Source organism: Crocodylus siamensis, chromosome 1 (genome assembly GCF_052110815.1).
Source record: "Crocodylus siamensis isolate JL-2025a chromosome 1, ASM5211081v1, whole genome shotgun sequence".
Lineage (NCBI taxonomy): Eukaryota > Metazoa > Chordata > Crocodylia > Crocodylidae > Crocodylus > Crocodylus siamensis.
Window position 1 is genome coordinate 338,451,514 of NC_143395.1, and position 26,373 is coordinate 338,477,886.

Sequence of the window (26,373 nt, forward strand, 5' to 3'; positions counted from 1 at the left end):
AATGCAATCAGGCTCAAATCAATTTCTTTTCATATGCCTTCAGCAACTGTTAATTCAACAGACAAGCTCTTCTAGATTAAAAGAAACATGCAGATCACCACAAAGAGTTTTTTCTTAAAAGCTCTGGTGATCTGTGATTTATTTGCTGTTCTCATGATGGTAGATGCCCCACCTTTTTACTTCTTTGAGGCTAGAGACCTGTATCGACTAGTTTTAAGAATAAAAAATCATAGAAACTGCCATTTGTGGCAGCCTCATAAGAAGGAAGAAGTAACTGTAGCCATCCTAGTAGAAGCCACTTATGTATAAGATCTAGCAGTCACCAGAAGTCCAAAGTTACCAGCTCTGGTAAAGTACAAAAACCTTTCTCTCTCATTACGGACATAGCTCTATATAAATTCACAAAATTCTTTTGACCCTCAGCTGTCAAACATCTAGATGTTTAAAACTCAGCTTCCCAGTGAAAGAGATACTAAAACTGCAGAGTTTCAGTATATTCTTTTTTGAAAATTGCTTTTTTTACACATTTACATGACTCTGATATGACAGAATTAAGCAACATGCAGGCAACCCTCCTCTTGGAAATATCAACACAATATCACAGACCAAGTTGCAGGTAGCAACTACCTTAAGGTGTTACTCTAAGCAGAGCTTATAAACCAGCAAACAGACTAATGCTGCATGTAGAGCTCCCATTCTTCCAAAGCTGCCTCTGTAAAAACATCCTTGTGTAATCAACCATTACACCACCACAGTATATCTTCTCAAGACTCAGAATTTACTCATGCAATAAATCCTGCACATTGTTTCATAGTGGCTGCATCTACACATGCTCTTTAATGTGCAGTTGACTGTTTTAATGTGCATTAAAGTGGTGCATAAAAACACATGCTATTATGCTAATGCGCAGTAAAATAGGTTACTGTGCATTGAGCAACACCTAAAAAGCATGCACTTGTGCTACTGTGCATTAGCACAGCCTAATGAACATTAATTTAGTACCTCAGGGCACCTATATATGAGCACCGAGGATGCTTCAATGCACTGGAATTCCAGCCCATCAGAGCAGATTCAATTAATCAATTAATTGTGGCAATTGCCATGCTCCAACAGCCTCCTGAATCTTATGTATCAAGGTCCCCATGCTTAAAAATGGCAGAGGGGGCTCTTGATCTAAAGCTTGTTGAACAAGGGTTCTTGGCTCGAGTCTTCTCAGGAGTCTTGGCTGCAGGTTTTTCTGGAGTCTTATCTGCTTTCTTAAAGGCACTGTCCAAGGAAGTTTGGACAGATGTTTTCCAGAGATGGGCAACACAGCAAACTTGTTCTCTGGCATGGCATGGTGTCAGATCAAGCGTTGTAAAGTCAAAACTGACATCAGAAAGTCGAAACAGAGTGTCATTTATAAACATTGTAAGTGTGAAATGTTGTAACTCAAAACATTGTAAGTGAAGGACTGCCTGTAGCTAGAAATATTTTGATTTTTTTAATGGACCATAGGGTCAGCACCCCAAAATTGTGCTCTGGACAATAAAATGAATTCTACTATAGATCTACAGAATCATAATGCTGCCAAAACTGTTTTTCTGTCTGTCTTACTGTAAAAAGGTAAAACTCAACCTGTAAACAACTGGGGCATAGGCAATCTGACCTAATGGTTAGACCACTGATGGAAAGCAAGGGCCTAGGGCTGGGGCAGAAGCCATATTACTGAAACTAGAGGGAAATCCAAGGATTAACTCTGCAACACAGTCCATGGTCAGGATCCAGGGATCAGATTCTGAGTACCAATCCAAGGGATAATCCATAGGGAGAAGTCAAGAGCAGAGCCAAACTGGGGTCAGGAGCCAGGGAGCAGATTATTGAGAAAATCCAAAGCTGAAGCCCAGAAACAAGCCAAAACCAGAGTGCAGGAACCAGGCCTGCAGACCCAGGGCTCCAGATGGTGTTAAATGGATGGGGAGCACTCCCAGCAGCAATTGGCTGACCTGCTCCACCAGGCTTTAAACTAAGCCCTCTGGGGGATGGGGGGACTACCACCACTGCTGGCCTGCTGAGCAATCCTTGCAAAGCAAGCAGGCCAAGGCACTTAAGAGAACCGACCTCTGTCCCAGCCCTGGAGCAACCTGTGGGCAAGGCAAGGGGCCCCAAGGGGACACTTACATGCCTGTACACCAACCAGGAGCTTGGGGAATAGACAGGAGGAACGTGTCCTCCTGCTCAACACAAATAGTTATGGTGTCATAGGGATAACAAAGACCTGGTGGGACTCTATCCATGACTGGACCATGGGTATAAATGGCTATACCCTGTACAGGAGGGATCGAGTGGACAGAAGGGGCGGAGGTGTCAATCTCTATGTCAAGGAGAATTATGCATCCCTACAAGCTGACATCGGCACCCAGGGTGGACAACTAGAGACCCTCTGGGTTAAAATCCGTGGGGAACATGGCACAGGAGATACAATGATGGGAGTCTACTACAGACCTCCCACCCAGAATCAAGAGATTGACCAGGAGTTTGCCAGGGAATTGGCTGAGGCTGCACGCTCCCGGGCCATGGTTGTCATGGGGCACTTCAGCTACCCAAACATCTCATGGGAAGAGCGCTCAGCCAAATCTGAATGGTTGCAAAGCTTCTTCACATGCGTGGATGAGCTCTATCTGACTCAAGAAGTCTATGGGCCAACAAGAAGCAAAGCGCTGCTTGACCTGGTGCTGGCAACTGGGGAGGACTTAATCAGTGACTTAATGATTGAAGGGAAGCTGGGTGACAGCGACTATGAGCTGATCACCTTCACTGAAAAGCTGTCAAGTCAGTCAGCAATACAGAGGTCCTCGACTTCAGGAGGGCTGACTTTGACAAGCTCAGAAGACTTGTCAGTGAGGCCCTAAGGGACCATGACCCCAAAGGGAGGGGAGTCCAGTAAAAGTGGTCACTCCTCAAGGGAGCGATCCTAAGTGCACAAGCTAAGGCTATTCCATCTTGAAGGAAAGGCAGCAAGAGGGCACAGCAGCCTCCTTGGCTCTCCAAGGAATTGGCAGTCCTCCTGCACCTAAAAAGACAGACCTACAAAGGATGGAGGACAGGATCCACCTCTAAGGAGGAGTACTCTGCACTGGTTCAGACCTGCTGGGAGCAAACCTGGAAAGCCAAGGCTGCCATGGAACTCCAATGGGCCACAAGTATCAAGGACAATAAAAAGTCCTTTTTTAGATATGTGGGGAGCTGGAGAAAAAGAAGGGCAACATTGGACCCCTGCTAAACCAAAAGGGAGAACTGACGACCAATGTCCAGAAAAAAGCCAACTTGCTAAATGGGTACTTTATGTCAGTCTTTCACAAGTCCCATGGGACACCCCTACGCATTATGGGACAGGGGCACCTAAATGAGGGTGGTTTCTTGCCCTCCATCAATGCTGACCTTATGAAGAAACAGCTTGAGAGGCTGGACACCTTCAAATCAGCCAGCCCTGACAATTTACACCCCAGAGTACTCAAGAAGCTGGCTAGCATTGTACCTCAGCCCCTGGCATGGATCTTCAAGAGATCCTGGCACTCTGGTGAAGTGCCCAATGATTGGAAGAAGGCCAATATGGTGCCTATCTTCAAGAAAGGGAGAAAAGTGGATCCAGCAAACTATAGGCCCATCAGCCTGACCTCTATTCTGTGGAAGGTCTTAGAAAAAATCATCAAGGAGGCCATCCTTAATGGACTGGCCGATGGCAACACCCTGAGGGACAGCCAGCACGTGTTTGTTGTAGATAGGTCATGCTTGACCAATCTCATTTCCTTTTATGACCAGGTGACCTATCACCTGGACAAGGGAGAAGAGATTGATGTCATATATCTCAAATTTAAAAAAGCCTTCGATCTGGTATTCCATGATCACCTTTTGGCAAAACTGGCCAACTGTGGCCTCGGGTGTATCATTATCTGGTGGCTGGGGAATTGGCTCTGGGGTCGGACCCAGAGGGTGGTGGTTGACGGAAGTCAATCGTCATGGTGCGCTGTGACCAGTGGGGTCCCTCAAGGCTCTGTCCTTGGACCTATTTTGTTCAACGTCTTTATTAATGATGTGGATATTGGAGTCAGAAGCAGACTGGCCAAGTTCACTGATGATACCAAACTTTGGAGTAAAGCATCCACACCTGAGGACAGGGGGTAATCCAGGCTGACCTTGACAGGCTAAGTAAACTGGCGGATGAGAACCTGATGGTGTTTAACAGCAAAAAATGCAAGGTTCTCCACCTTGGGAGGAAAAACCTGCAACATCTTTATAGGCTCGGCAGTGCTACACTGGCTAGCACTACGGACGAGAGCGACTTAGGGGTCAAGATTGACCACAACATGAACATGAGCCTGCAATGTGATGCTGCAGCCAGTAAAGCGAGCAAAATGCTGGCTTGCATCTATAGATGCTTCTCAAGCAAATCCCAGGATGTCATTCTCCCCTTGTACTCAGCCTTGGTGAGGCCGCAGCTGGAGTACTGAGTCCAGTTCTGGGCTCCAAAATTCAAAAAGGATGTGGAGAAGCTTGAGATAGTCCAGAGGAGAGCCTCGCACATGATCAGAGGTCAGGAAAACAGACCTTATGATGAGAGGCTGAGAGCCATGGGACTTTTCAGCCTGGAAAAGCATGAGCTCGGGGCAACCTAATGGCCACCTATAGGTTTATAAGGGGTGTTCACCAGGACCTTGAGGAACATTTGTTCACAAGAGCGCCCCAAGGGATTACAAGGTGAAATGGTTATAAACTCCTGCAAGACCATTTCAGGCTAGACATAAGGAAGAATTTCTTTACTGTCCAAGCCTCCAAGGTCTGGAATGGCCAGTCGCCAGAGGTGGTTCAAGTACCTACCTTGAACACCTTCAAGAGAAACCTGGATGTTTTTCTTGCTGGGATCCTATGACCCCAGCTGACTTCCTGCCCCTGGGGTAGGGGGCTGGACTGGATAATTTTCCGAGGTCCCTTCCAGTCCTAATGTCTATGAAATCTATGAAATCTATGAACTGGGATGCTTGATACTCATAAAATGGGACAGAGTTCATTATCTGAGGCTTACTGCAGGTGTGGCTGTTGAGGTATTTGGCCCAGGTTTGTCTGCCTGGCCTGATCGTGGTCCTTGACACTACCCAAGTCTCATTGTACCCTACTAGTGTTTACATTTTCAATGTGCTTATTTCAGCTCATATTTTTGCTAATGTGTATTCCAAAGATTTTAACGGAAGACGATACCTCTAGTTTCTTTTCCTGTAAAAAACAAACTTGTTTCCTCCTTCCATTCCCCAAACCACAGTGTCTTGGATTTAGCTATGTTGATTTCCAAGCTATTTGAGGTGCACTGCTGCTGAAAAGCATATAATAACTATTAGAAGCCAATCTGGGATTGTGATATTAACAGTGTGTCATCTGCATAAAGCAAGAAAGGGACAGGCACATTCAATATTATAGGTATATGAAATTGATTCTCTGTTATAACCTGTTTTAGATCATTCAAGAATCAAAAGCTAGTGGAGCAATCAAAGATCTTTGTCATACCCCTATTTCAGTTGGGAAACAACTGGACACTGCATTGTCAATTCTGTAACACTCTGGATACTGTATCTGAATAATAAGTAATGTCTATTTGTAAGAGAACTTTCTCCACTAATGTTATTGCTACTTTCTTCCATAATTTTAATCTGTCTATGGAGTTTAAAGCTCCCTTTAGATCTAAGAAGGATACATACAAATGACTGTCTTTTTGCATATTTAGCTGCTTAATAGCGCAACATTAAGCACTGGTCCATAAAAGAAAAGCATTCTCTGATACCAGTCTGCTCTTCTTCCAAAACATTACCTGCAAACATTCATGTCTCAGGATGAAAAAAAGTAGATGTCTCCCAACTATTTTTACTGGAATACACATGAGACTAATAGAGCTATATGATGCAGGATCTCGCTTACTATTATTTTTATAAATTGGGATTCTTAGAGTTTCATTCCAATGCTTTTGGTAAGTGTTCTGTAAAACAATTCTATTAAAAACTTTGATAAAAATTGAACATTATGGGTCAATAAATTCTTTGAAGATGTCTTGGGGAAGAAAATCAAGGTAAGGATTTATCAGTAAAGATATATACAATCTAAACTGAGATTCAGAGATGAAATAATGATCTGCTTGTAGCAAGTAAGTTGGTACACTTACTTTTTTTAAAAAAAACAAGACCTATGCAGCTCTGGAAGTAATTCACACAGTGAAAGAGTCTGAGAGCTACTGCTCTAAACTGTACAGCCTATATTTTCACATTAATTGCACCGGAAACCTAAGTGAGTTTAAAAGGAAGAAAAAACTTTTGGAAGTTACATCATGAGGAAAAGACACTTAAGAAATTTGCATGGTATTAACTAGGCAATTTTCCAAAATGTTCATTCTGTTCTGATTATGCAATCAGACTGGGCCAAAATAGCAGACAGCAGCCAAGAGAAAAGATGCAGAATTTACTTCATGTGCTGCCTCCCTCACACCATCTGCAAGTAAGAAAAGAAAAGCCTCAGAGCTCAACCAGTGGGAAGCAAACTTGAGGAAGTGTCAAATCTACAGGACCATTAGGGATTCATTAGCTGTTAGTGAGAGAAAAGACTTTATTGAATAATGATGAGGCCATGAGACAAGGATACTTGAGTTAGGTCAGTTGAGCACTGAGGATGTTGGATCTTGGTTTCTTCAGCAATGCTGAGAAGACATTCCCAAAGCTGAGAGGCCTGGAAGATCTTTGTCAACATTAGCCAATATTAGTCCCAGGCTGGAATAAAAGTTTCCATATACTGGAAAATTTTCTAAAAGCTCAGAGAGAACTAACAGGAGGTGCAAAAGGGGAAGCAGTGGAAAGGAATTTTGTTTAGGAAAATGTTCAGATTGGGTATCCCTAGCCCCAGCAAATAGTTAATACACAACTGGAAACGCATTACATGACTGAGTTCTACCAGAAAAAGCTGTAGCTGCAGCCCAGAAGCATGGGCTAATCTACCATCAGTTCTTACCGTCTTGTCAGAGAACATGCATATACCCAGGAGCATGAAATGAAAGCCTACATACTACAACAGGAGTAGCATATCTCTGAACAAAGGGAGATATATGGAATCCTGTACTTCTCATTTTTTTAAGACAGAAGACCTATCATGAAGGGTGGCAATGCACTACTGGCTATATATATATGGGGAAAAAGATGTCCGGCCATGTACTATATCAGTCAGCTCTGAAATATTTCCTTTTTATAAAACTCTACAGAACAGTGGTTAGGCAGAAAAGAGTATGGATCTTTAACCTGCTCCTGTATTTCAACCTTGCATTTCAAGTATCAGCAAAATTCTCAATTATAAAGATTATCACAGTTTCCTGATCATTTCCTTCAGCTAACATTTTATTTACAACAAGACTACCTTATCAGGCGTCTGCTAGAGAAACCCTCTAATGTAAAAAAAAAAAAAATCTGTAACATTAGATAGTTAAATTAGATAGTTGATAAATATATCAGCAGGGCAGTAGAATTATACATGATGAAATCTTTTAAGGAATACAGGGCAAAGGAATAAAGTTATTAAAAATAAATGTACTTTACTACAATGGTGCATGATGGGGTCTCAACTGTATTAAAGCATATAAAAATAATGGAGAACAAAATTGAGTTGTGAGCACTGAGATTTTCTACTTTTGCTTATTTTTAACGTAGAATTCAGCCAGGTGTCCACAGTAGTATACTATGGTTTCATGTATAAATGAAGTAGCAAGATTCAGTAACTTTAAATTCATCTGGATTTAAAGTTTAGGTCCAAATGTAATTGGGTTGTGAAATAGTCTGTCAAAAATGTATGGAGATCTAAAGCTGAGATTATTGTTGGCTAAAGGAAGCACATTGTGTTGCTTAAAGCAGGAAGTCTAAAGCCTACACTTCATAAAATATGTGATCTAAAGCTTTAAAGAGAAATAACTGCTGGGAATTTGTCATCATTTTAACTTGTTAATTTATTAGTAATATTTACTTTGATATTTAGCTTTATATGAGAAAGCATTTAAAAAATAACACAAAAAATTATCTGATTTTTGTATTAATACTTTAAGAAAGAGCACCACAGATAAAATACCTACTTATTACTTGGGAAGGCTTGTAAGCCTTATTTGCGCTGTTTTTATTTTTAAAAAAACTCTCAGTTTCACCAGGATAGCATTCCTTACGTTGCTTGGCCATTGTATTAAAATATATGTTAATAGGAAATATTAAAAATCAGAAGTGACTTTATTCTGTAAGACGTATTGATAATAAAGTAACACAGATTTTCACCCTGTATGAAACAGCTGGACCATTACGGGATCACATTAGCACTAATTAAAATGATATTTTTTGTGCATTTTTTGTTAATCCAGTTTCATTGGACTCAAAAGGATTTTTGAAATCTATAATAAAAGCTATTATGTAATCTTACCCTTCTCTTGCATCAGGTTACTATGCAATTTTCCTATAAACAAACCATATTTTCTTAAAACACTCACTCAATAAAATCAATATTAAGTTTTTTACTATTATAGCTCTTTTTTCAATATATGATCTTCATTTAATTAAAAAAAATTAAAGCTCTAATTTATTTTTTGCTTGATGAACAAGAAAAATATAATATTAAAGGCAACATTTTGCAATGTTTCTCTTTCTCCCTCTCTTTACTGGGTCCCTGTTGTTCCCAATGTATAATTTGCAAAACATATTGCTTCAATACTTACAATGAGAGAGGCGGCCCAGCTGTGGGAGGGAAAGGACAGCAGTCTCCAATATTACCATAATAATCTGCCTAAGGTCCCATGAGCCCTCTGGAGTATACAATTCTCTATACTGCAGGCCCCAGCTGGAGAATGTTCTCTTGACATGTATGCCAACCTTTGCCTGCAGGCAAAATAAAAAAAGGCAGAGAAGTAATCATGAAAATAAAAAATCTTGTCAACTGTGGTAGGATGCAGTTTCCATGTTTTTTTGCTCACGTAGGCAGGCATTGTGCTAACAAAATGATAGGAGACTTAAAAAGACTGCAGCTGGTATGTGTTTAGCTGGAGAGGTGGGGAGAAACTACCATGTGCCATGTTAATTCTACAATTCTAACATTGGAAAAAAATGAGCAGTGATATTGTATTACTGTCAATATGCATGACAGCTTTATTTACCTCCTCTTCTGAGAGCTGCTCATTACAGGAGTTAAGCTGGAAAGTGAAACCTTTACAGTGTTGTGGCTAATTGCAAAGGGCCAGATTGTGAATCATTTATTCACAGCAATGAGCAGCTACTCACACAAGTCGTCACATTGGTTTCAGTGGGACTAATCACAGGAGTTAATGCACGCTTCCACGAAGGGTGCAAAATCCACCTGAAAAACTTTTAAATGAAAGAGCAAAACGCCAAATAAAACACAAAAAGAAGAAAAAAGGCATATCTATAATCTCACATGGCCAAATGATTGCTCTTCAATTTTAAAACTCAGTTCCTGTAAGAGGCCATGGGCCTTGTTCTTCTTTCTTGCCCTAAGTCCAGTGTGTTCATAAAGAAGTAAAGAGAGACTTTTCAAACAAGACTGCATAATTGTTGGTGAGGGCCACATTTTTAAAATCTGAGTGCTGGCGTTCTAAATGTGTAATTTCAATCTTACTTTAATTTTGTTGCCTACCATAAGCAGGGATCCTGGTTTTGGAAAAATGTGGATTTTAGGTTACTTTTTTGAAATTGAAAATTGGGGATTATTTTTTAATCAGAGAAAACCAGAATCCCTGATCAGGACACAGATGTCTGTTCAAATTGTAATGCCCTTACAGTAATTTGTGTTTTGCTTCAGAAGTAGCCTATGGCTTTCAATACACACATTCAAGGTGAAAAGTACTGTATAGTGCAAGTAAGAGCATCATAACCTGGCCCTTATTAGTGACTAAGTTATTCTTTTTTAATCCTGTTAATTCTTCTCTCTTTTTTTTTTTATAGATTTCATAGACATTAGGGCTGGAAGGGACCTTGGAAGATCATCAAGTCCAGCCCCCTGCCCTGTTTCTTGTTTTCACAAACCAAAAACAGGAAAAAAAATGTTCCTCAAGAAAAAAAATCTGATTTGAACTAGATTACAGAGATCTGCTCACTCAAAAGAGTTCAGGTTTTCCTAGACACAGGGCCTTGTTACACATTAATTTCAGGTCATTCCTGGAGCTCTTAACCCCTGGATTCTTCACACATTAACACCTGAAACTAGCTTTAAACACACTTTAGGCAATTTAAAGTTATGCTGTTCCAGGGCAAGTTTATCTCTGATCTGTGTTACCCAGTTACCCAGTTCCATTAATGTGTGGCCACCCCCCACAGCTGAGACACCCAAGCTGCAGTCCTCCAGCATCCCATGATTCAATGTCTCTCCCCCACACTCCTCTTCTGTGTGCACAAGCTTTCCACCCCCTGAACTCTACTGCCCAGGAGGCAGATCTGGCACCAAGCCAATTTCCCTTATTGCCCCTGGGGGTCTGACCTTCTTATCCCTAGGGGTGCAACTTGATGCAAACAGCCTGAAAAGTACATGCCAGCTGTCCAAGTTGCAGGACACAGACGGCTCCAGGAGTGGGGTCTAGGTAATATGTGGAGGGTGAATCCCAATTCATTGATCTTTATTTCTTTTTTAAATTCTTTTTTTAAACTTTTTATTTTATCATTCAGTGGCGGACTTTCTTCATTTCACCCACCATCCTCCACTCCTATTTCCTTTCCACCTCCCATTTCACTACCCATCCCCATGCTATAAACTCTTCACCTCCCAGCTTCATGTTCCACGCCCCCCCCAGCCCATCTCTCACCCCTCCCCAACCCCCACCTAGAGCAAGTAGAAGTCTATCCCAACTCAGAGACCCTGTAGTGGTAACTAACAGCTGTAGCACCTTGTCAGGTCCCTGCTCACCAGCACTCAAGCGGCAATTCATAGCAGTGCAGATGGGGGGCAGTCAGAGAAGTCCTAACTCAAGCTGGCACTAACACCAAGCAACATTTGAGCAAGTCAAAGTGCAGCATATAACAAGGCCCACCAACAACATTTCCTCACTGCTTGCCACTTGTACAGTCTTTTATAGCTGTGTGAATTGTCTGATGAGGGTAAAGAAAAAACTGAGTACATCAGAAAGGAGGCATTCTATGTTTCCTTTGCACTGTTTTGAAAAAGTTGCAGAATTTTGTTCTTTTCATACTACAGGCAATTGCTGGTATCAGTCTGATCTTTTCTGAAAGGGAAAAGCAAGGCCTTTTATGCAAGTGAAAGGAAATCTACTAATCTTGTTAAAGGTAAAGCTTTTCACATATTAGAAATTCCTTCTTTTTCATTTCCTTTATTTTCCATTTCTTTCCCCCATATTCACATTTGCCTTGCCCACCTTCTCTCAGGCTATCCAGAAAGAACAGTAATATATTTGGCTCAGTAATTGCTCTTGAACTAAGCACTCCTTTGTATCAGGGTTCCTGGTTTTCTCTGACAAAAAAATCCCCAATTCGCAGATTCAAAAAAGCAACCTAAAATCCACACTTTTCTGTGACCAAAGTGTAACACCACTACACACACATACACACACACACACGTGTATAAGTGCACGTAGTGGTGTTTCGTTTTGATGGATGTGTGTGTGTGTATGCGTGTATATATATATATATATATATACACGCATACACACACACACACACACATATAAGTACTGTTTCATTTTAATCATGAAAAAAATGTGGATTTTGGTTTACTTTTTAAATATAAAAGCTGGGTATCTTATTATTAGAGAAAACCAGGATCCCTGATCATTAGCAATCTAAATAACTTTTAAAATCTTTTAAAATTCCCAGATGCTTTCATTTATCCTCTCTCTGAAAGTGTTGTTTTAGACTCTCTAGTCTTCAGTGGCTCTGGCCAAAAGATCACATTTTGCATGCTATCCAAGCAGTCCCAGCTACAGAAGCTGCAGATGCCGGCTGAGAAGCTGGATGACCCATTCAGAAGAGAGCTCAGTAAGCCACATAAGGGCAATAGCAAAAGAAACCTGAAACATGCACACAGCCAGGAATTGCACAACAGGGCTGGGATGAAGGGAGTGCATTGCTCTGCAGTTATCTCTATGGCATCTGGTGGGAGATCATGCTGCCCACAGCTGTAGACGTGAAGAAACTCTTATGAGTAGCTGCTAAGTACCATAATGGTCGGCCAAACAAACCAAACAGAAAAGTATCTACCTGAAGAGCTGGCAGTAGAGCGCTGCTCTCCGGTCTCTGCAGTTGTTTTAGGGCATTAGTGCTCTACTCATATTGTAAAGGCCTTATCCAGTCAAAGCAGCCACGGAGTTCAACTGTCACTTAGTCCAACAGATTCAGTTGTTACACTAACCATGGGTGGAGTCTATGATCTTGCCCCTAAAAAGAGAGCAGGCCTGCACAGCTGAATCATAAACCCTTGGAAAAAAAAGCAGCCTCTATAATGACATGATTTAAGGGGCAAATTTGGATATGAAAGAGCGTTTGGCGTCTTGGCAGTTTTAAAAAAGCTACGGAGAGCACAGGATTAAGCCTCAGTTCCCATACTTTTAGCATGTTCCATTCTATTCTTTCTAACTCATGACTGATTTTGAAAACATTATAAGCCAGTGTTCTCATGCTTCACCTAGACCAGTGGTTTTCAACCTTTTTAGACTCAAGGTACCCCCTAGAAAATGCCAATGCTTAGCTTTTGCCTGTTTCTTGACTATAGAAAAATAATAGAGCAATTCTTTGGTTGCAAAGAACTCAAAGGGCACATCCAGGTGAGTGCACATGTGGTTTGCAGTGTCTCAAAGCTGTTTGAGGTGCTGCAAACCTCACGTGGTGCACATGAACCCATTAGCAGTGCCACACCAACATTTGATACTTGGCAATCCCACTGTCAAAAAAGAAAATGCTGCTAAAAAAAGCTGGTGAAGCACATGCAGCAGCAGTGTGTGCTGCCAGAAACAGAGCCAGGCTCAGTGCAAACAGATCAGTGACACTGCTGCCCTGGGAGGCCCCCCGGACCCCAGGTGCTGGCCCCAGCCTTCCTTATCCCACCCAGACCAATTTGCCATGCACTGGAGCACATGTGCAGGGGCATGCCCTGAGGCAAAAAGCAGTGGCACAAATATATGCCACTGCTATTTGTACCACGGGAAACATGCACTCCCTGCATACGTGCACTCATCTGGACACACCCAAAACAACCATAACAAGACTGAATGTTTTTAACATTATGTATATTTATTCAAAAGTGTATTGCACAGCACCCTTGAAAGGATCTCATAACACTAATAGCCATGGCACCCTGATTGAGAATCACTGATCTAGACTCTACAAGCAATGAGCTCATTTTCCATGGGAGTATGGAATATGTACTGAATGATCCAAACAATGATTAGCGAAAGGATTTGAAAATTACCTCAAAGAAATCATTGAAATCAACAATGGGAACAAGAAAAGAAGTGGATGCCATGAGGGAGCGTTTGTGTAGAGGCATTTGAGGCCTCCTGAAGATGTGTGCACTGGCTGTCTAATCTCAATACTGCCCTAGCCCCTGTTGCTTACCTGGGTATTTGTTCTGCTCGTCGTTGGTCTAGGCTGGGCTGTTCTTGTGAGTGCCGCTTGATTTAGTGGTCTAAGGCTTCCTCTGCCCTCATCTTCCCCTTCCCCCGATGAGCCTAGTTTAAAGCTTGCTGGAGGAGATCTGTCAACCTAGAAGAGAACACACGCTTACCTTTGGGGGAAAAGTGAAGCCCATCCCACCCAAACATGTCTCTCATCGTGATGCGTGGGTCGTTGTCTAGGAAGCGGAAGCCTGCCTCGATTCACCATTCCTGAAGTCACCAGTTGGACTCTCCGATGCAGGTCTCATGTCATCTTCCACATCCGCTCACTGGTAGGACAGAAGAGAATACCACCTGTGCCCCCATCTCCCTCAGCACACCCTCCAGAATGTAGTAGTCTGGCATCATTTGATCAGAGCTTCTCCTGGCCGCATCATTAGTAGCCACATGGATTAGGACCATGGGGTAGTAATTGGTGGGCTGGATCACGGCCTGAATCATCCCCGTCACGTCCTGAATCTTTGCTCCGGGCAGGCAGTAGACCTCACATGTCAAGGGGTCCTGGTGACAGATCATAGAATCATAGAAGAAGGGTTGGAAGGGACCTTGTAGATCTTCAAGTCCGACCCTCCCCCGCCCGGGCGGGAGAAAAGACTGGACTCAAATAAGTCCAGCCAGGTAGGCATCAAGCCTCTTCTTAAAGATCCCCAGGGTAGGAGCCAGCACCACTTCCCTAGGAAGTTGGTTCCAGCTCCTAGCCACCCTAAATGTGAAGTAGTTCTTGCGGATGTCCAATCTAAATCTACTCTCTAATAATTTGTGCCCATTGTTCCTTGTCATGCCAGGGGGTGCTAGGGGAAACAGTGTCTCCCCTAAACTCTTCTGGTCCCCCCTAGTGAGTTTATAGATAGTCACCAGGTCCCCCCTCAGCCTTCTCTTGTGAAGGCTGAACAGGTTTAAATCCTGCAGTCTTTCAATGTAGGATCTGCCCTGTAGTCCCCAGATCATGCGGGTGGTTGTCCTCTGGATCCTTTCAATGTTATCCACATCCCTCCTGAAATGGGGCGCACAGAACTGGACACAGTACTCCAGCTGTGGCCTGACCAGCATCACATAGAGGGGGAGGATCACCTCCCTGGCTCTACTTGAGATGCACCTGTGGATGCACGACAAGGTCTGGTTAGCCCTGCCAACTGTGACCTCGCATTGTCGGCCCATGTTCATTTTGGAGTCAATAATGACTCCAAAATCCCTTTCTGCCTCTGTGCTCTCAAGAAGGGAGTTTCCCATTCTGTAAGTGTGCTGCTGGTTTCTACTGCCTAAGTGCAGCACCCTGCACTTGTCAGTATTGAAACGCATCCTGTTTGTGTCAGCCCACTCCTGTAACCTATCCAGGTCTTGTTGCAGTCTTTCCCTCCCTACTAGCGTGCTCACCTCACCCCAGATTTTGGTATCATCAGTGAATTTAAACAGGTTGCATTTCACCCCATCGTCCAAATCGCTGATGAAGAAATTGAACAGTGCAGGCCCCAGGACCGAGCCCTGGGGGACTCCGCTGCCCACTTCTCCCCAGGTCGAATATGACCCATTCACCACGACCCTCTGAGTACAACCCTTCAGCCAATCTGCAATCCATCTGACTGTGTAGGCATCAATGCCACAGTTGCCTAGTTTTTTAATGAGGATGGGGTGGGAGACAGTGTCAAAGGCCTTGCTGAAGTCTAGAAAGACTACGTCCACGACAACACCTGCATCCATTGCCTTTGTGACCTGATCATAAAAGGCAATCAGGTTAGTCTGACATGACCTGCCCCTAATGAAACCATGCTGGTTGCCCTTGAGCATCATCCCTGAAGCCGGCCCATCACAGATGTGCTCAAAGAGTTTCCCAAGGATAGAGGTAAGACTGCCGGACCTATAGTTGCCCAGGTTCCCTCTCTTCCCTTTTTTGCAGATGGGGACCACATTAGCTATCTTCCAGTCATCTGGCACCTGACCCAAGCACCACAAGCGCTCGTAAAGCCATGCCAAGGGCCCTGCAATAACCCCAGCTAGCTGGGGTGGAGAGCATCTGGCCCCACTGACTTGAACACGTCCAGCCCCTCCAGAAGCTCTCTAATCCGGTCCTCCCCAACCTGAGGTCTAGAGGTGTTCCCCTCGAGTCCATCTGGCATCACAGTGGGGAAGTCCCTGTCCCTGCACAAGAAAATGGATCTGAAGAATTGGTTAAAGAGTACCGCTTTCTCCTCTGGCGCAACCACCAGATTGCCCAGTGTACTTTGCAGGGGCCCCACATTACCCGGTGCCTTCTTCATCCTCCCTATGTATTTGGAAAAGGACTTTTTATTATCCTTGATCTTGGACGCTAGTCCTAGCTTTATGTCTGCCTTAGCTTTCCTGAAAACCCCCCTACAGGCCCGAGCAGAGGAGGTATACTCCTCTTCGGAGATAGCACCCCCCCTTCCACTGGGTGTATGCTGCCTTTTTGGTAAGCAGGCATTCCCAGGCTCCCTTGGTGAGCCAGGGGAGCTTTCGGGCACTCTTGCCCCCCTTGCTTCTTGTTGGGATGGACTCCCCTTGGGCCCTGAGTATCGTTTCCTTAAGGAACGACCACTTGTCCTGGACACTGAGTTCCCCTGCCCTCAAGGACCCCAGCACCTCACCCACTAGTCTCCTCAACTTGTTGAAGTTGGCTTTCCTAAAGTCTAGGGCTACCGTCTTGCTGCAGGCCCTTGACACCCTGCGCTGGATGGTGAATTCCAGCAAGCAATGATCGCTATCGCCCAGGTGGTCAAGAACCTGGAGGCCCCTTACCAGGTCATTGCCTGTGGCCAGGACCAGGTCCAACAAGGCGTTTCCTCTGGTGGGACTTCAGGATTAAGTGGAGGTCCTGTATCTCAGCTAGGAACCTCCTGGAACGGTCCGTCCTGGCTGACTGTTCCTCCCAGCAGATGTCCGGGTAATTAAAATCACCCATGACAACTACATACCTTGCCTGAAGTGCCTCTGCAAGCTGGCCCAAAAATTCCCGGTCCAGCTCCTCCCCTTGGTTGGGGGGTCTGTAGTAGACCCCTACCATCAAATCACTCTCCACACGGTCCCCTTGAATCTTAACCCAGAGCACTTCAGCCTGCCCTTCCTCTGACCCCATTCTGCTGGCAGAGGATGTGTAGTGCTCCTTGACATAGAGTGCCACACCCCACCTTTCCTTCCTTCTCTATCCCACCTGTAAAGCCTATAGCCCCTAATGCTAACTGCCCAGTCATGGGACGAATCCCACCACGTTTCTGTTGGCCCTATGACATCTGGGTTTGAACTAGCTATTATGAGGGCAAGTTCCTCCTGTTTATTCCCCATACTGTGAGCATTGGTATATAGGCATTTAAGGCCTTGCAAGACTGTGTGTGCCACCCCTCATTTAGGGGGACTGTCTGGACCTCTGTTTCTTACCTTAGCACTCCTTGCCTTTGTCACCTGTCTTGCTCGGATGGCATCTCCTCGTCTTCCTGAGGCCCCCTCCCCCGTCGAGGCTAGTTTGAAGCTCGCCGTACGAGATCAGCCAACCTGGAAGAGATGGGACCCTCTGTACCTCTCAGGATGGAGTCGCCTATGATGATCACTTGACATTTCCTCCTCCGGGTCTGCTTAGCTCCTTCAGCCTGTTTGGAGCGTGGAGAACATGGAGCTGCCTCCTCTCTGGAGGTTTCCTCCTCTCCTTCCTTCTCCTGCAGTGTCACCAGGGCCTCGTACCTGTTCTCCAGCCGAACTGAAGGAACTGGTACTGCTTTGCTATGAGCAGCCCTGGTTCTGGATGTGACCATTGGCCACTCTGCAGTGGAGGGCACTTCCCAAGCTGCTTCTTCCTTGGGTGCATGGCCCTGCAGGGAAAGGAAATAACCATCCGGGGAGCCGAAGGAAAAGCAAGGGCAATGTTGGACCCCTGCTAAACCAGATGGGGCAACTGACAACTGACGTCCAGGAAAAAGCCAACCTATTAAATAAGTACTTTGCGGCAGGCTTTCATCAGTCCCATGGGATGCCCATGCCTGCTATGGGACAGGAAGATCCGGGTGATGGGGATCCCCTACCCTCCATAAATGCTGACCTCGTGAAAGAACACCTTGAGAAGCTGGATACCTTCAAGTCAGCCGGCACTGACAATCTGCACCCCAGGGTACTCAGGGAGCTGGCGAGCGTCATAGCCCAGCCCCTGGCACGGATCTTTGAAAACTCCTGGCGCACTGGTGTAGTGCCTGAGGACTGGAAGAAGGCCAACGTGGTGCCGATCTTCAAGAAAGGGAGGAGAATGGATCCGACTAACTACAGGCCCATTAGCCTGACTTCTATCCTGGGGAAGAACTTATCCAAAAGTTTATTAAGGAGGCCATCCTTGATGGACTGGCCCAGGCTAACATTCTAAGGGATAGCCAGCACGGGTTTGTTGCAGGTAGGTCTTGTTTGACCAATCTCATTTCCTTCTATGACCAGGTGACCTATCACCTGGACAAGGGAGAAGGGATTGATGTCATATATCTTGACTTCAAAAAAGCCTTTGATCTGGTATCCCATGATCACCTCTTGGCCAAACTGCCCAGTTGTGGCCTTGGCTCCACCACAATCCGCTGGCTGGGAAACTGGCTCCGTGGTTGGACCCAGAGGGTTGTAATAGATGGCAGTCACTCATCGTGGTGCCCTGTGACCAGTGGGATCCCTCAAGGCTCTGTCCTGGGACCCATCCTGTTCAACATCTTCATTAATGATGTGGACATTGGAGTCAGGGGTGGACTGGCCAAGTTCGCCGATGACACCAAACTTTGGGGCAAAGCATCCACGCCAGAAGATAGGCGGGTGATCCAGGCTGACCTGGACAAGCTCAACAAATGGGCAGACGAGAACCTGATGGTGTTTAACACCAAAAAATGCAAGGTTCTCCACCTTGGGAGGAAAAACCTGCAGCTTCCTTATAGGCTCGACAGTGCTACGTTGGATAGCACTACAGAAGAAAGAGACTTGGGAGTCATCATTGACCACAAGATGAACATGAGCCTGCAATGCGATGCTGCGGCTAGTAAAGTGACCAAAACGCTGGCTTGCATCCATAGATGCTTCTCGAGCAAATCCCGGGACGTCATTCTCCCCTTGTACTCGGCCTTGGTGAGGCCGCAGCTGGAGTACTGCGTCCAGTTTTGGGCTCCACAATTCAAAAAGGATGTGGAGAAGCTTGAGAGAGTCCAGAGGAGAGCCACGCGCATGATCAGAGGTCAGGAAAACAGATCTTACGATGACAGGCCATGGGACTCTTTAGCCTGGAAAAGCGCAGGCTCAGGGGTGATCTGATGGCCACCTATAAGTTTATCAGGGGTGACCACCAGGATCTGGGGGAACGTCTGTTCACCAGAGCGCCCCAAGGGATGACGAGGTCAAACGGTCACAAACTCCTGCAAGACTGTTTCAGGCTGGACATAAGGAAGAATTTCTTTACTGTCCGAGCCCCCAAGGTCTGGAACAGTCTGCCAGCGGAGGTGGTTCAAGCACCTACATTGAACACCTTCAAGAGTAAATTGGATGCTTATCTTGCTGGGATCCTATGGCCCCAGCTGACTTCCTGCCCTTTGGGCAGGGGGCTGGACTCGATGATCTCTCGAGGTCCCTTCCAGCCCTAATGTCTATGAAATCTATGAAATCTATGAAATCAATTTCATCTTCCACCTCCCTGATTCCCTTCAGCCTGCTGTCCTCCTCCTGGAGCTCCCTCATCTGCACCTCCAGGGCCCTAAGACGGGTGCCTCAGGACAGGTGTGGGGGCCGCCTGTTTGCGCGCTCTGTTTGCATGGCAGGGCTCAGGAGCACAGCTCCCTACCAGCTTGGCTAAAAGGGATCTGGGGGGCTTCCCCTCCGGATCCGGCTCAGCTGTGCCAGGTCCCTCTACCCCACTTACCTTTGGGGGATCAGCTGTTGCTGCCCCCACTGCTGGTTCTGCTGCTGCTGCATCTGCCTCAGGTCAGGTAAGAACCTTTGAATCAGGTTCTAAGAAAGGAGTCATGTGTAAGCAACAGATTTGGAAGTGAGTGTTACCATTCAAAACAGCCCGATGAAAAATACTGACATATTATGCAGAACTTTAAAAAATTATTTTGAAGATGGATGAATAATCTGACATTTTAAACAGTAAATGCAGTAAAAACAGATAGGGTACTAGAGGTAAATAGATCCTAAAGAACCATTTCACAAACAGAAAAATAAAACTCAAACTACTGGGGCTCCAGGGCGCAGTGAATAAACTCAGAAGACACATAAATGTGTTTCTGGAGGAGGAGACAGAGAATGAGGAGTATTGGGAAAAGCAGGATGGCAAGATTAATAGAAATATTAAAAGAAAGTTATATCAGGCCACAAAGCCTTTTTCTGTTTCTAAATTATCTAATAGCCTTTCATTTTACTCTCTCTCACCCTCAGCTTTCTGAGTGCTGTCACCATGCTGGGCTCAACCCACCTCAGGTTCAGGAAAGAGACCATACTGCTGTGACTGAGCTGGTTGCAAAAGGGTAACTGGCTGCAATCATTCAGATTGATACAGAGGGAGTCCATTCCCTTTGGCAAGCAGTTAACAGATGTGGAGCCATACAGGTTTTCAGCTTTGCTTCCTGCTGCTTAGGCCAATCCCTCAGCTACTTCTCAGTTTCCATGTGGGGTGAGGAGTAAGGGGAACTGTCCCAGGGCAAATCATTGTGCTCATTTGCCCTTTCTGTCTTCTGGAACAGGGGGTCTGTGGCTATGCCACACACACTCATTCTTCTTATATCTGTACTGAACTAGGATCTAAAGAAGTGGTTCTCAACCTTGTTGAACTCAGGGTCCCCTTCACTGGACTCAAAGCACCCCTCATAGGACTCAAGGCACTCTTCCATATTTTTTCTGAATTGAACGGCACCTAATTTAAAAAAACAAACAAACCAATGTATATATTAGATCTCCTTATCTCCTTGTATGGGGGCTGGGCAATAGAAGTGGAAGATCTTTTAGGTAGGAACAAGCCAGAGCCTGGTTTATCAACTTAGCTTATCTGCTTGTCTCCTTATATCTTATTTATCCCCTCACACCTTGCAGAATCCTTCAAAGGATGGCACTGCTTCATTGCATTGATAGTCATATCATCTTGGCTTCAATGGACTGAGTAATGTAACCAGTTGTATAAGATTTAAGAGTCACCATAGCTGCTGAAGTAGTATAAATGTTGGCCTTACACTTCATACTCAGAATTTAGGCTTACTGGTTGTATTTCTGCTACTAAGCAGCTAACAGTGCACAAGCTAAACCTTTAAAATGCAGCCAGTGAAGACTTCAGCATCCCACCTATTTAGCAGTATTCATGCTAACAGCACATGCCACCTATGCTCCTGTGCTCCATGATCTGCACTCCCCTGTGCTGCCAGTTGGTTTCCAGGTGAATTGTCAAGTTGTAGGCTTGACATATGCCATTGTAAATGGTCAGTGTTCTGCATTTCTGAGAAGTGGCCTCACACTGTGATGCACAATGATAGCAATCATCATCCAAGATGGCAAGGCTAATGCTGTATCATCCCACTAACCTTCCCTTTACAATCTGGGTGTAGATAGAAGGCTGTTGGGCCAGACATTCTTAGCAATGGTTGTTTCTTAAAGACGTGGTCACATGGGGCACTTAGCACATGTTTTATTTAGCTCACAGTAAGCATAATCGTGTCACATTAAAAGTTAGAATGTGTTCTGAGCAGTTGCATGGTAATGCTTACTATGATCTCTAACACCATCTCCACCTGGGAGCAACAAGCATTGCATTGGGTCTAGTTGAGACTCCAATGTGTTGAGTTTATGGTCCCTGGGGCTGGAACCATCAACTGACTGTTGATCCCAATCCTGGGACCACAAATTGCTCATATTATCTCTGTGAAACAGCTGGATGATAGCAGAACATGTGCTACTTAATACAATCTGGAGATATACGTCACACAAAAAGTACTAACTTTACTAGAATATGATCACACTTAGCATGTATTTTACTGCTTAAACACATGGATGCACAAGTTTTACATGCAGTTAACACATCCTAAGTGTAAAGTGGGGCAAGGCGCTAACACTCACAATCCTTCTTTTTCACCAGACTTGGCAAAGTTCAGGCCATACTTCCTGTTGCCCACCATGCCCTGTTACAAGTCATGGATGTGGGTACCATCCAGCACCATGCCCTGTTACAAGTCACCATGCTCAATGGGGAAGCAAGCAGTAGATGCCAGAGTAAATGTTAGATAGGATTTTTTTGTAGCTGAGCAAGTTTCCAGAAGATTACTTGCAGAATGCTGTAGGCATATTTATCTCTTTTAGTGAAGAACAAGGTTAAAACTGTTTTGTTTGGGGTTCAGAAGTTCCACTGAGGATAGTCCTTTTAATATCTTCATAATATATTTTGATTTAAGCAGATGTTTTGTAAGTGCCTGGACTTACTGCTAGGTGCAATAAATCTAAAGAAATTAATAAATAAAAATTAAAAGTTTTATTGGTTAGAGACTGATGCAAGCAGCTGTGATACAAGGGTGACTGCACTTCAGTGATCGCACATTAGCTCAGTGTAAAGCAGTTTTGAGACTCCAGGACAAGAAAGCCCTAACATGACCACATTATTTATTCAATATAGTGTATACCACATGCTGCATATGTATATAAAGAATACCTTATAGTAAAACACAGCATCATAGAAGGAAGAGCTAGAAAAGATTTATTAGGTCATAGACTCCATCTCCTAGCCAACACAGTATTGTTCCCAACTGGATATTTTTAGTGCTTAGTCCAGTCTAGTTTTAAATGGCTTACAGGTTTCCATCATTTCCTTTGAGAGAATATTCTATAGACTAAGAGATCTCACAGTCAGGAAGCTCTTCTTAAATGTTCCTCTCTTTATTTCATTTGATTATTTTTAGTTCATATTTAGATTGTCCTATATCTCCCAAAACCATTTTCTCTCCCTCAGTTTTTGCAACCTGCAAACTCTGTAGAATGTCATGCACCCTCTTAATTTTTGCTTTGCTCAGTTTATCCCTTTTTATTTTTATGCAATAAAAATAAGTGGAAGAGAAGGATCATTGTATCAAAGTGTGCAAACTAAAGAAGGAAGGAAGGGGAAAAGAAAAGAAAAGTAAGAAAAGAAGCTGGGCTCAAGAATAAAAAGAGCACAATAAGGGGGGAAGAAGAAAGGAAATAGATGGATAACAATTAGTTTTTCAGAGAAACCTAACAACATGCTATGTACATGCTCAGTTGCTACATAAACATATGCATGTCCACACTGCACACAGAGTAGAACTGCAAACTGTGCTTAAGCACTAAAAATGCTGCTGACTAACTGCTATTTGGGAGCATAAAGTGAAATAGGATTAACCCCAATAAGCTTACTATAGATATGAGCAAGGTTATACAAATCAGCTTCTATAAAAATCTATTAATATATTGGACTGGCCAACATAGTCGCTGCTTGAGGAAATTTGTTTGTGTTTAATCCACCAGGGACAAAAAATAGTTCTAGGCTGCCATTAGGGCTTCACAATTTGTTGATAGTGTGCCCACACTAATCATATCAGGATAAACTTTTTGGTTGCATCATCATGTACTGTTTATCAGGCCTAGGACAATCATCATTGCAACCCTTCTTTTAGCAACAGAAACAACACAGTATCAGCTAATTTAGCTGGAATCAAATCCACATCTTTTTACAGTCCACCAGCAGAAAGTTGTGCTTTTCCTGATCTGCCTAGCATCACCCATAATAGACCATGGGTGCCCATTGTGACTTGAGCTGCCACAGCATTCTGTGGGGGAACAGAAAAACCAATTGTAAGGCGCTTGTACATGTGACACCCAGATGATGACACCCAGACAATGAATTGCCATGTACACATGATGAAAGTTTCCCTTTGTGTGGCTTAATGGCATCACATTTTACATGTATGCAAGTTTTGGGGATTTGAAATGAGTTTGCATCATTACAAACTAAACCACACCCTGATGCAGTTTAGTCTGCAATGTTGCAAGGTTGCAGTCATTAATCTGTCAGGTGTACATGGCAATTTACTCAATGGCATGTAATGAACCCCTTTGACCATCGGGTGTTGCTACAATTTTTGTTTAGTGAGCCCCCTTCTTGCATGTATTTGTGTGTAATGAATGTTTTAGGACACCAGGTGTAGCTGCAGAGCCTGACATGAATCAAATATTCAAAGACACCTATTTATGGTTGTCACCTCCTAGTTCACTTGGTGTGGTGGGTGTCTAAAGGTCCCCAAGGTGTGTTGGGGGGTTGCAGTTTGGGATCAACCTGGGCTATTTTGGAGATCAATCAGTGTCTGCTGTATGTGCTCCCTTCTCAATTATCATCAGGGATCCTGGTTTTCTGTGATAAAAAATCACAAATTCTCTGATAAAAATCCTAAAATCCATGATTAAAATTAAATGTCCCCCACTGCCCCCCACAACCCCCCAGTCCTGCTTGTACCCCCACCCAAAGCCCCTGCCCCATATGGAGGACAAGTTACAGATCAGCAAAAGTCCATATTCAATGACCACCTCAGCAAATGCTATATGACTGTTGAATGCACCTTTGGTTGTCTGAAAGCACAATGGAAGTACAGGCATACCTCGTTTTATTGCGCTTCGCTTTATTGCGCTTCGCAGATATTGCGTTTTTTACAAATTGAAGGTTTATGGCAACCCTGTGTCGAGCAAGTCTATCAGCGCCATTTTTCCAACAGCATTTGCTCACTTCGTGTCTCTGTGTCACATTTTGGTAATGCTCGCAATATTTCAAACTTCAGCAACCACCACCCTGATCAGTCAGCAGCCATCAACATCGAGGCAAGACCCTCCACCCGCAAAAAGATTACAACTCGCTGAAGGCTCAGATGATGGTTAGCATTTTTTAGCAATAAAGTATTTTTTAATTAAGGTATGTACATTGTTTTTTTAGACATAATGCTATTGCACACTTAATAGACTACAGTATAGTGTAAACATAACTTTTACATGCACTGGGAAACCAAAAAATTTGTGCGACTCACTTTATTGAGATGGTCTGGAACCAAACCCGCAATATCTCCGAGGTATGCCTGTAAATGAACTTCAGTCTCAAGGTAGAGCCAGAGCCTGCATGTGCCACTATATTTGTGAGACCAGGAGGGAGGTTTTCAGTGACTCCTGGTCTGAGGAAGTGAAGGAAGTGAGGGATGCAGCAGCCAGACAGAGACTTAGGAAGGCAGGACATGGTGCCCCCTTAGAACAACAAGCAAATGCTGGTCAGGGAGCTATCGTGAAGGATTGCCTGGCCACACATTCTGGCTGCTGCAGATGGAGAGGGTGCTCTGTAGACTATTGATTGATCAGTGCTGAATGCTAAAATGTTCAGCAGTTAGCAGTTACTTTTAAGTGTTTCTATAAATAAAATTTAAAATCTTGTTGCATATAGTCCTGCTTTCTGTCTCATAAGTACATTCTCGCTATTGGGGGGGTCAGTCTGCAGTGACAGTGGTGGGGGGAGCCAGAGAGGGATAAATTCTTTGCTTTGTGGTGGAGGGAGGGAAGGAGCTGGCCCTCAGGTCTGCGGTGATGGGGCAGGAGGGAAGGGAAGCCAGAGAGGGCTAAATTCTAAAGGTTTTCCTTTGCTTTATGGAGCAGGGGTAGAGGAGAAGCCATCCATCTGAGCACTTCTGAGGTTGTCCCCTCTGCTCATAGCCCTGCTCCTTTAGGCCCATGATTGGGTTCACAGAACTCCGCTTGCCGGGTTCATGTAAAAGCAGCAAGCAAATTAATGGCAATGGATTCATAGATTCATAGGGACCTTGCATGATCATTAGGGTCCAGCTCCCCTGCACTAGGCGAGAAAGACAATCGGGGTCAAGTGACCCCAGCGAGGTGACCATTCAGTCTCCTCTTGAAGATTTCCGGAGTAGGTGAGTGCAGTTTATTCCACAGTCTGGACACCCTAACTGTGAAGTTTTTCTTAGTGTTAAGCCTGAAATAGTCTTCCAGGAGTTTGTGCCATTACTCCTGGTTTTCTCCAAGGATGCCCTTGTGAACAGTTGTTCACCGAGCCCTTGATGTATTCCTCTGATATAGTGGTAAGCTGCTACTAAGTCCCCTCTCAGCCTTCCCTTTTTTAACCAGAAGAAACTAAAGTCCCTCAGCCTGTCCTTGTATAACTTGCCTTATAAGTCTCTGATCATACGGATGGCTCTTCTCTGGACCTTCTCGAGCTTTTCCACGTCCTTGTTGAAGTGTGGCATCCAGAACTGGACACAGTACTCCAGCTGTGGTCTCACCAATGCTGAGCACAGCGGAAGAATCACTTCCTTGGTTTTGCTTGAGATGCATCAGTTGATACATGCCAAAGTATTGTTTGCCCGGCTGGCTACACTATTGCACTGATGGTTCACGTTCATACTATGGTCTATTATTACCCCTAGATCCCTTCACTCATGGTGCTAGTCACTGAGCCTGTAAGTACATTGGGGATTGTTTCTCCCCAGATGGGGCACTTTACATGTCTCCATATTAAACTTCATCTTGTTCTGATCCATCCAACTTGCTAGTCTGTCTAGGTCTGCCTGTATCTGCAGCCTATTTTCAAGTGTGACCGCACTCCCTTGTAACTTGGTGGCATCTGCAAACCTGGCCAGTGAGCTCTTCACCCCCACATCCAAATCATTGATAAAGATGTTGAATTGGTTAGGGGGACAATTATG

At 44.3% G+C, this 26,373-nt stretch overlaps 2 long non-coding RNA genes across 2 annotated transcripts in view; both read right to left on the reverse strand.

The window, feature by feature from the left end:
- Positions 1 to 8,762: 8,762 nt before the first annotated feature.
- LOC149874880 (uncharacterized) lies at positions 8,763 to 14,322 on the reverse strand. Its single transcript, XR_016439976.1, has 3 exons — positions 13,611 to 14,322; positions 12,258 to 12,434; positions 8,763 to 8,915 (listed from the first exon to the last, which is right to left on the reverse strand). It is a non-coding gene; the product is annotated as an uncharacterized LOC149874880 (long non-coding RNA).
- Positions 14,323 to 16,813: 2,491 nt separating this feature from the next.
- Positions 16,814 to 26,373, reverse strand: part of LOC149874881 (uncharacterized) — a 41,010-nt gene continuing 31,450 nt past the window's right edge. Inside the window, exons 3-4 of the long non-coding RNA XR_016438679.1 lie at positions 19,548 to 19,636; positions 16,814 to 17,173 (exon numbers count right to left, since the gene is read on the reverse strand). This is a non-coding gene — a long non-coding RNA (uncharacterized LOC149874881). The remainder of the gene's footprint in view (positions 17,174 to 19,547; positions 19,637 to 26,373) is intronic.